Source organism: Cervus elaphus, chromosome 1 (genome assembly GCF_910594005.1).
Source record: "Cervus elaphus chromosome 1, mCerEla1.1, whole genome shotgun sequence".
In the NCBI taxonomy this organism is placed as follows: Eukaryota; Metazoa; Chordata; class Mammalia; order Artiodactyla; family Cervidae; genus Cervus; species Cervus elaphus.
Window position 1 is genome coordinate 57,261,553 of NC_057815.1, and position 11,204 is coordinate 57,272,756.

The following is an 11,204-nucleotide window of genomic DNA, read 5'->3' on the forward strand; positions in this document are numbered from 1 at the left end:
GCGTGTCACCGCAGGCCTCAGACCTGAAGAGAAGGCATTGATGCCTGGGTGCGCTCCAGTCCTCTGCCTACCCCCAGCTCCAAGACCACCACCCCACCAGAGGTCTCCTGCAAACCTCCATCTGAAATCCCACCCACCTCTCTCAGGAAAACCTCACCACTGCCAGCTGGCATCTGTCCTTCTGCCCCAGTGTAGAGTCCACGTCAGTCATCTATCTCAGAGCACCCTCCCCTTTAAGGTCCAACACCACCGAGGCCCCCCAGGACAGCTGTGGGCAGGAAGAGCGCGAGGGCCATGGTCAACAGTGGAAGTGGGAGCTTCTGGGTGCATTGTCCTATCTCTGTCCCTGCTGGGGCGAGCTGCAGGCCTGATTGTTCCCATGACAGCTGACAGATCCCATTCAATCCCTTGCCCAGCCCTCCAACCCAGGGGGCATCAATTGTTAGGTCTGTTCATACTCTGAAAGAACATACCTCCTCAATTAGCAGAGGATATTGCCCCCCTCCCCATTATTGGTTAGAGCAGTGTTCGAGATTTTTTCTGACAGCCTTTACTCGCTCTTGCTCTAGGAGAAGCTCCTGACTCAAGCTGCATTTTTAAGGTCTATAGTCTCCCTCTAGAAGACAGTTGTCAGTACTTCCTTCTAATTCTAGCTGCTGCTTTGCATGCTGACTGATGGTGATGATGATAATGGTGGTGAAAGCAACAAAAACTCCCATTTGTTGAGTGCTTCCTGTGTGCCAGGCACTAGTCTTGGTGCTTCACATGTATGAACTCACTCCATGCTCACAGTAACCCAAAGTGGATGCTAATATTGTTTATGATGCCCCATTTTACAGACAAGGAAACAGAGGTTCAGAAAAGCTGGGTGGATTGTTTTAAGTGGCAGAGGAACAATGGATTTGAACTCCAGTCTGTCTGGCCCCAAAGCCTGTGCTTCTAACCTCATTCCTTGAGTGCTCCTAGAAGCCCAGTCAGCAAGACCTGGGACTCCCCGGGGCAGGACCCATTCTGGATGCAGAGAGGAAGGAAAGGTCAGTGGAGAGGATGGGAGTAGGGGACAGTCATGTCATTTCTCAGGGCCCCCGAAGGGACCTGGAAGGAGTCTGGGCAGCATCTTCCTCACTTCTGTCTAGATCTGTGCTGTCCAGGGCTATAGGCACTCATCCCATGTGGTTATTGAAATGAACTCAGCAAAATTATACATTGGGTTCCTCAGTCACGCCAGTCACATTTCTGTGTTCAGTACTCAGATGTGGAGTATTAACCTTCGCTGTTACCAGTCACCCCATACTGAACGCCAGTGGACTTCTTAGCTTGGGGTAGCGCTCAGAGTCAGCAGTCTTCAGGACTGTTCTCTCGGGTGTCCTTCAGGGCCTTGGAACATGACAGGGACAGGGTGGGAAGGGGCTGGGTGGGGAAGCATGAGAGCCCCACCCTTACACCTGCCTCTGCAGCCCTCCGTCAGGCATCAGGAGCTGCACTTAGCAGGCAGGGGCCGCTGCTTAACCTGCTGCTCATTCCTTCCTCCCAGAGGCAAGCAGCTCCCAGCAGCTTTGCTCTTTGTCCTCAAGAAGAGATCAGAAACAGAAGCCTTTAGGCCTTGCCTGGCTCTCTCCTCTCTCTCAGCATGAAGCCTGTGTCCAGCCCTGCCAGCCTCCATTTCCAAATAGGGAAGCAAGGCTGTGGTCATGGTGGGGCTGGCACCCAGCCCGCAGCCCACCTGGCCCCCTCCCCGCCAATCAGAGCCTAGTTGATGCGAGGGCTTGCTCAGCAGCGTTCCCCTTGCTCCGCGGGCCCAGCTGTCGCTTCTCCCCAGGAAAGGGCTCAGCCCTTTGTCCCAGCAAGTCTGAAACCATCTAGACAAAAGGTGGGAGCCCTGTGTTCACAGCACTTAGGACTTCCTTCACGCCCCCCAGGGAAGATTGCTGGGAGAGAAAGCTCCTTGACATGATGTAACCTGCACTGCCCTGGACTGGGCTGGGCCGGATATGGGATACCCCAGGGGTGTGCTTTGGTGCCTGAGTTCACATCCAGACATCTAGGTATCCTTAGGCCTGTGCCTTAGGACACTCTCTCCGGGTAAGCAGAGATGGTGGAGCAGGGCACAGGGTTAAGAAGGGAGATAAGACCTGAGGGTAAGAGTGGAAGTGGGGGCAGGGGTGAGAAGACTCTGGGAGTTGGCTCAGGCTGGGCCTGGCAGGGGCTTTTCTTCACTGATGCCATGTTGGCCTTGGAGCTGATCCATATGGAAGAAAGCCAAGGAAGGGAGGAGGGGACACATCCAGAGAGCATTCTCCTCTTGGGTCTCACTCCACAGTTATAAAATGCTTCCCCTCAGTTTATCCCCATAGGTTTGGGAAAGAAGCGGCAGGACTATCATTCCCATTCTGCAGTAGGAAAGACTGAGGCCCATGGGTAGAACTGATTTGCTCAAGAACATGTAGGGTTAAAGGGAGAGTTGAAAGCTGACCTTGGTCCTCTTGCTTCCCAGTCCAGGGTTCCAACAGAGGCTGTGGTCCATGGTTGTCTATAGAAACGTCAGAGCTTCACTTCCCTTGGGGAATGTTATTTATTGATAGTGTGGCCATACTTGGGGGCTGGATTGGGGGCTGTGACCGATGTTTTTTATTTGGAGTTTTACAGAAAATGGCACAGACAACAGAGTTTGAATTCAATTCAGTTCAGTCACTCAGTCTTGTCCGACTCTGCAACCCCATGGACTGCAGCACGCCAGCCTCCCTGTGCATTACCAATTCCCAGAGCTTGCTCAAACTCATGCCCATTGAGTCAGTGATGCCACCCAACCATCTCATCCTCTGTCATCCCCTTCTCCTCCTGCCTTCAATCTTTCCCAGCATCAGGGTCTTTTCCAATGAGTCAGTTCTTCATATCAGGTGGCAAAAGTATGCCAAAGTATAACTTTGAAAACCAAAGGTTTTTGGTCCAGGCTGCAAATGTGAAGAGGTTCACATTTCAAGGATTTCACTGGTGGTCCAATGGTTAAGAATCTGCCTGCCAATGCAGGGGGCATGGATTTGAACCCTGTTGCAGGAAGATCCCACATTCCACAGTGCAACCAAGCCGGTGCACCACAGCTACCGAGCTACATGAGAAGCCACCGCAATGAGAAGCCCTCGCACTGCAGCTAGAGAAAGCCCAAGTGCAGCAATGAAGACCCAGTGCAACCAAAAATAAGTAAATAAAAATTAAAAGAAGTACCCTCGACACCACCCAGGCCTCCAAGAAAGGCCCTCTTCCCTTGGGGCTGCTGAAAAAATGATAAGAAGGGAGTATTTTGAATATGGATTAACATGTGGAAAGGGATTTCATTTGGGGCATTAATTTCTCTGTGAGAACTTAATGAGGAGGTGAGGCTCAGACTTGGGGGCATTTTTCTGCTGCTGCTTAGACTTCTGCCATCTGTGCTGTCTGTGGCGCTCCTGAGTGAACTAGCAGAGCCAATGGGGCTGGTCAGAACTTAGGGTGGGGAGATGGAAGGGAGGCTGAATTTTTGGCCTAAGTTGGTGGGACAGCCTTGGGTTAGTCAGTTAATGTCCTGTTTTTGGTTTTTTTTTGCCCCCATAACTCAGGGCATGTGGAATCTTAGTTCCCCCGATCAGGATCGAACTTGCACCCCATGCAGTACAAGTGTGGAGTCTTAACCACTGGACCACTAGGGAAGTCCCGCCAGTAGGGATTGATGGAGGAGCTTTAGTGAGTTGGGAACAGAACAGTATCATTGGTCTCCTGGTTGTGTCCCCTCCCCTGGGAGGCAGCCATGCCCTCCACTAGGTAGACCAGAAAGTCAAGAGAGAAAAAAAACAGGGTGCTTCACCCCTCCACTGTGCCCTTCCCAGACTGTCCCCTGACCGCTGTCCTCCCACCAAAGGAGAGCTTTGCCAACTTCCATGGTCAGAACTCAGGACATCAACTGGGCCACGGTCACTGCCTTAGTGAACTCCATTTTAGGTTCATGATATCTTGATGACCCAGGCAGCGCATGAACCCAGGGTCCTGGGACCAACCCTCCTCTACTCGTCCCCTCTGACTCTACATCCTGGGAGGATAAGCAGACTGAGAACCTCTCCCAGGGCTTCACTCTCTTTCCCCAGACCCTTGGGAGCCGCTGGTGCCCCATCTAGATCTGGGGAAGTGTTCAGCCCCTCCAAAGCTGATGCTCCATGTTCCAGGTTCTGGCCTCTTAGAGTGCTGCACTGGGCGTCACACATCATGTAGCTGTGAAGAAAGAAGGGCTCAGATCTGCTCTCTGCTCCTGTTCCCCCAGGAGTCCTGCCAGGAAGGAGAGGTTATTGAGAGTAGGATGCAGGCATTCCTGGGTCCCAGGCAGAAAGCTAACAGCACAAAACCTCATCCTTAACCCAGAATGGTTATTAACATATTAATTAATATTTAAAAACTCATTACGCCTTGATGATGGCTTCCTTAAGCTGCTTTTATATTCATTGCAGCCACCCAGGAGCAATAACCATACTTACGTGGCAAAATGGAGTCATTCTGTTTAATCACTGAGGAGGTTTTACAGGCAGTCTTCAAAGCCCATAAACAGCCAGAGTTGATGACATGTCTTCTTTTTAGATTTTCTTTTACCTTGGATGCTGTGTTAGGAAGTTGTTTCCTATATTGAGGTGAAACCTTACTGTCAGCGTTCTGCTTTCCTCCCACTATGCCAGGCTGGAGCCCCTGGTGGACCCAGGCACAGGGCCCTATGATGTAGCCTGTGGACTCGGTAGCCAGGCACCCTAACAGCCACCCTGTGCCTTGGGGCTGCACCCAGGACACCCCCACAAGGTGAGGGAGGCCCCAGGTCTGGAAACACTTTTCCATCTCTTCCTGGCAGGATTCTGCCTCTGAGCCTCAGCCTGAAACCCTAGTGCTCTGTGGTTGACATCAGTTTTCTGGGGGATGGAGGTGGTACCTTCAATGTTTTCAGGTCCCAGGGGTGATCCTACCAGGCTCTGTGACAGCATCCCTCCTCCTTGTTACCTGCAGGCTTCTTCTTGAATCATTTATCCCACACCAGCGCCCCACTCTCCAACGGGTCATGCAGCCACTAACCATCCACTGCCCACAGGGTCCTGTAACAGCAGTAAAGACCACTCACATGCACTTTGTTGAGACAGTTGCAAAGGGCAAAGGCGGTGGGAGAGAGACCACAGCAGAGTCCGCTCAGGTCCCTCCAACCAGAGGGGCTGGAGACACAGCGTGACAGGGACCCCCACTGGCCTCGGCCTCACCTGCCTGCTTCAGAATCTAAGGTGATGGAGATGCCTATGGGGGCACAGAGGCCTCAGAGGAGCCAGGAGTGCTGGGTCCAGGCCAGAGGGGTCCAGGCAGCCAGCAGAATGTGTGACAGCTGACATGACCTGCCTGTTAGTGTCAGCAAAATGGTCACACACTGGGCTATCTCTTCTGGGTCCTGGGCCAAGGAAGCTGTCTGAGGCAGGGATGGAGTCAAATGGTGCTGAGAGAAGGAACTGGCTTACTGTGCTTTAGAAAGTGTGGTAAGTGACAAGCAGGGAATGGGTGACTCCCTCCTGTGATGCTGATAATGCCAGCCCTCATCCAGCACATGCAGGTGCAGCCAGAACTGTTTGGAGCCCCGGTCACTCTAAGGTGGTCCTCTGCGGCGCTCAGGGCGAGGTGAGCAGAGGCTAGTGGCTGCCAGGTGCCAGTCATGGTCCTTCTGAACTACTGAAGCCAGGGCCCTGGACGCATGCAAGCCAGCACTGCATGGAGTGTTGGGACTGAGGTCACAGGCTCACAAAGAACGTTCAAGTTTAGGGCAGAGCATGAGTGAGGTTTCCAGTTGGATCTGGGTTCAGTCAGGGCAGGCTTGAGGTAAGGCTGAATTCAGACCAGGGGTCAAGGGAGGCTTCCATGGAAGCTTGGGAGAAGGGTCAGTTTTATTCCAGGGAATAGAACTGGAGTTTGGTCTTAGCAGGAAAAGATTTTGTCATGGATGAGGGTGCAGGTGGGGTTATTTATGTATGTGTCGGGTGGAGGATTTCCTCATTTAGGGGATATCACCTAGGGACCCAGACAGAGGACAAGACCAGGCATGTCATCCCCAGGGTCTACCCCAGCCTGCCCCTGGAGAACTCCCAGGTTTTCCTTCTCTTATTTCCAGCCCAGAGTTCTATGCTTCCTTACCCCTGTCCTTGTCCCCTCTCCTGCCCCCTAACCATTTCCCTTTTAAAAAAAAATTTATGTATTTTTAACTGGAGGACAATGGCTTTACAATGTTGTGTTGGTTTCTGCTTTACATCAACATGAATCAGCCATAGGTTTACATATGTTCCCTTCCCCTTAAACTCCCCTCCCATCTCCCACCCCATGCCACTCGTCTAGGTTGTGACAGACCACCAGCCAACCATTTTCTGAGGCTAGGGGTGTTAAGGGCTGGTGACCCTGTGGAATTCCTGAAACTGAAGGTCCCTACACGCTTCTGTTGCTGCCAGTATGGGCTGTGTGGCGCCATCTCCAAAGGACAGTGATTCTTGGGCTTCTCTCTTCTCTCTCCTCCCTGCCCACAGCCATGGCCACTAGCCCACACCTGTGATTAGCTGCAAGCCCTGTCTGCAGCTCAGGTGGAAGCTTGGCCCCAGAGCTTAGGAAGGCACTCTTTGAACCCCTGTGTTGGCTGCACTTGACCTACAGCCACTCCTGCAGCCTCCTGGGTCTTAGGCAGAAGCTGCCTATGACAGGTCCCGGCTGTGGGTTCACTCCTGCCTTTCCCTGCTGACCCTCACTGTCCAGCTGAGGTCCATGCTATTTCCCAGCTCCCTCATCAGGGGCTGGATCTTTCTTTCCCCCAGTTCAGATCCAAACATGTCCTGTGGGGGTTGTCTCCAAGCTCAACCCAGGACCCTCTCTGAGCTGACCCCCCTGCCCTGGGTGTCCCACACGGCCTACCCCTTCCTCCTTGGGGGCTGGAGCTATGCTGGAAGTGCTCTAGTACAAGAGGAGGTGGCTGCAACCAGGAGAGTGATGTTGGGCAACCAGGGTCCCTGCAAGGGAATGGTGAGATAAGCGCTGTAGGCCCCTTCATGCCCCTGGTGTGTCTGTGTCGTGGTGGTGTGTACACACGCCGTGTTGTGTACACGCCATGTGTGTCAGCATGGGGCGGGAGAGGGAGCAGGCTGTAGTCTGACCCTTCTCTCTTCTAGAGCCCGTGGGCTGGCTTAGCCCTGCCCTTCCCAGTCCCCCTTGCTGGCTGGGGTCTGCCCCTCCACTCGAGGCCCCACTTTGAGCTCATTGTTTGCAGTCGTGTCCGACTCTTTGCAACCCCATGGACTGTAGCCTACCAGGCTCCTCTGTCCATGGGATTTTCCAGGCACGAGTACTCGAGTGGGTTGCCATTTCCTTCTCCAGAGGATCTTCCCAACCCAGGGATCGAACCCAGGTCTCCCACAGACTCTGGGAGGCAGACTGCAGGAGGCAGACGCTTTACCATCTGAGCCACCAGGGAACTCCTGCTCTTCTACAACTCCTCCAAAAAGGATCTTGTTCTTCCCTCATATTAATTACCTTACCTCCTGCTGTGGGAATCTGGGCTGTGTTAAACCACTGAGCATCCTGAGGTGTGGGTGCACGTGGCTGGGTAGCAGGTTGCAGGGTCCCACAGTCTTGGATCCAAATCTTGCTCCACCACATACTGGCCTAATGGGCGTCAGCAAGTCACATGCTGCTGTAAGCCTCAATTTCCTCATCTGTAAAATGGGAATAATAATGATGTGTCCTAGCTGGCAGTTAAGTTCTGAAGACTGACACAGATCACATGAAAGGCCATGCACACAGTAGGTGCTCAGTGAGCAGCTGGTACTCTCAACCTTACCTGTGTATGCTCCCAGCTCTGTGGGGCCTGTGCTGGGTCAGATGGCATTTTCCATGGTAAACCCTAAGGTGAGACATCATGTGTAAGTGGTTTATGAAGGAGGTGCTCCCAGGATGAGCGTGAGAAGAGGAAGAGTGGGCAGAGGGCCAGAAGGGAAAAACCAAGCTGGTGTGTAGGAGGGGAAAATAGAGAATGGAGGATATCACAAGGAAGAAGTTCCCCTCCACAGGCAGAGGAAGCAGAGGAATGGACACCACTGAAATGGCAAGAGGAAGAAAGGCAAAGGGTCAATTCACTGGTTGCTCCCAGTGTGGGAGTGCCAGGGAAGTGGGGTCAGTCGCCGAGATGGGGCTGGGGGCCTCCGTGTATGACAATCTCTAGGTCCTTCTGTGTTGCTGCAAATGGCATTATTTCATGCTTTTTTATGGCTGAGTAATATTCCATTGCCTATATACCATATATTCTTTATTCATTTGTTGATGGACACCTAGGTTGCTTCCATGTCTTGGCTATTGTAAACTATGTATACTATATGTAAACTATTGTAAACTATATGTAAACTATAGTGTCCACTATGAACACTGGAGTGCATGTGTCTTCAATTTACAGTTTTCATCTTTTCTGGATATGTGATCTCACTTATATGTGGAAACTAAAAAGTAGTACAAAGGAACTTATTTACAAAACAGAAACAGACTCACAGACATAAAAAACAAATTTATGGTTACCAAGGAGAGAGGAAGGAGAGAGAAATTAGAAGTAGGGGATTAACAGATGCCTACTACCATATGCAAAATAGATAAACAACAAGGATTTACTATATAGTATAGGAAACCATATTCAATATCTTGTAATAAACTGTAACAGAAAGGAACAGGAAAAAAAAAGAATATAGATATGTGTGTGTTAGTCACTCAGTCGTGTCCGACTCTTTGTGACCCCATGAACTGTAGCCTGCCAGGCTTCTCTGTCCATGGAATTCTCCAGGCAGGAATACTGGAGTGGATTGCCATTCCCTCCTCCAGAGAAACTTTCCAACCCAGGGATCGAACCCTGGTCTCCTTCCTCACAGGCATATTCTTTACCGTTTGAGCTACAGGGAAGTCTTCTAATATAGATATACACACATATATATAACCAAATCACTTTGCTATACACCTGAAACTAACACAACCTTGTAAATCAACTATACTTTGATAAGAACAATACATACATACATTTTTTTAAATGGCAAAGAAGGTATCTGGGTGACTGAGCCAAAGGGCAGCCCCACAAGACCTCCTGCACTCTACTCTGTCAAGGGTAGGGGTGAAAGGTGGAGAAAGCCTGTTTGTGTTTTCAGCCCACAAAGGGGTTTGGGGGAGAATGACGGTGGATTCAAGTAGGTCTGGGGTTGGTCAGGTACTGGAGGCTGCAGAACGGAGTCTTACTGGAGGTCATCAGTGCTGTTTTCCAGTGTTCCAGCTTCTCTCCCTTTCCTGGCACAGGGAAACTGAGATCCCGGCTCTGTGGTGGGGCCACAAGTCCAGTGCTAGGCAAAGCATCGTGAGCAAAAGTGACAGGTACCACTTCTTGGACAGAGCACTCAGCCACGAAGTGAAACCCTCCGTAGCACTTCCTTCCCTCTGCTGTGTCATTCACAATGTTCTGGATGGTGACTGCTCCGTCAGCCTGCATCCTGAAGGGAGCACAGTGATGATATGGTTCAGAGCCCATGGCTGACTTGTGATGGACATGTAACACAGTGAGAAATACACTGTTGTTGTTTGTCCCTGAGATTTGGAGACTGTTTGTTGTCACAGCATAACCTAGCTGATACTGGCTGATACAGGCTTTGTGACTAGAAGCCAGGATACAGCTCAAGGACTCAGTACCTCAGTGAATACCAGGAGCTGGTCACAAAGTCTGAGACCAGTGAGAGGCTAATGGGCGGCATGGGTGTCTAATGCCTTTACTCATCTGCCAGGAGAGGTTCCAGAGGCCCTCTGCAGTCAGTTGCTGTCTGCAAGAAGGGAGTAAAATGAAGATATAATGAAAGGGGAAACCGAGATCTTGAATTTTGAGAGACTTGAGTATTTATGCAAAAGATGTTGAATTAACCTGAAAGAGACTGTTTTAAGCTAGAAAATTCTGAGCGATCTTTAATTGACGAGTTAAAAGATCTCCCCCACTCTTTTCCTTGGCATCCGTGGGAATACAAGCACAGGAGCAAGATAAGATGAATTATAGAAAATAAGGGTCTGTGCTTTTGCACATCTGAGTGTATAAAATTCCGCTTGTTTGTGCCTGCCCAAGTCAACTTCCATCTGACTCCAGAGCCTGGGCCTTTCTCTCCCTTACTGTCCCCAGATGTTCCCTAAAAGCCTGCCCTCCTGGGTGGCAGAAGGGAGGGGGTTAGGGGGTACAGAGAAAGGCTCCAAGGGCCATGTACTGGCCCAGAGTTGTGGCAGTAAGAAAGATGAGCGCTTGGTTGGGGGACAAAAGGAGGCCATTCCAAGTAGCTGGTCAGTCCTTTGTTTTAGAAATAAGCCAGGCCCTCAGGGACCACATGGGAGCCTGGGGGTGGAGGCGGGGGCCTTCCCCCACAGAGGTCCTGCCCTCCTTTCACTTTGACTCTATCTCAGAGCATCACGCCACCATCTGCCACCATCGTCCAACCAGAAATCTGAGTCACCCTTAACTCCTCCTCTGCCTTCAGTCCCCAGGCCCTCTGGCCTTGACCGTGTGCTGGACCCTCCAGGACTGTCCTCTGCCACTGAGCCCTGTGCCCAGGAGGCCGATCACCTGGTCTGCCTCCATGTGGTTATTACACTCCTCCTAGTTCTCCTTCCTGCAGGGTCACCACGGGCTCACTGTGGTGTGTCCCCCAGCTGAAGCACCCTCCCCTCCTCGGTGCACCCCAAAGCTCTCCCCTCTGGGTCCCAATAGCTGCTTCCTCTTCATCTCCTTTCTGGCCTCAGGTGATAATGGCTCCCCATGGTTCCTAGCTCTGGGATGCAGCACCACTCTTTGGAGTTTTCCTTAACCCTGCTCACATCTGTGAAACAGTCCGTTGATTAAACTCGTCTCATGGTGCTGAGTCTAAGGGTGCCACCTGCCTTCTGCCAGCATGTTTGATAGAAGCTCAGTGGAAGAATTTCGGTAGGGATGGAGATAATGGATAATGAACAAAGATCCAACACCGAGGACACAGTTGTCACTTGATAACTAGAAGCTGTAATTAATTGTAACCTCTAAACACTGTTGAAGTGTCATTTATCTCTGACCTCACTGACACTTTCCTAGAAAAGGTGGCCATTATCTTTTTCCTGCCCATTTTAGTTATCCTCCTTGGTGTGCCAGCCTC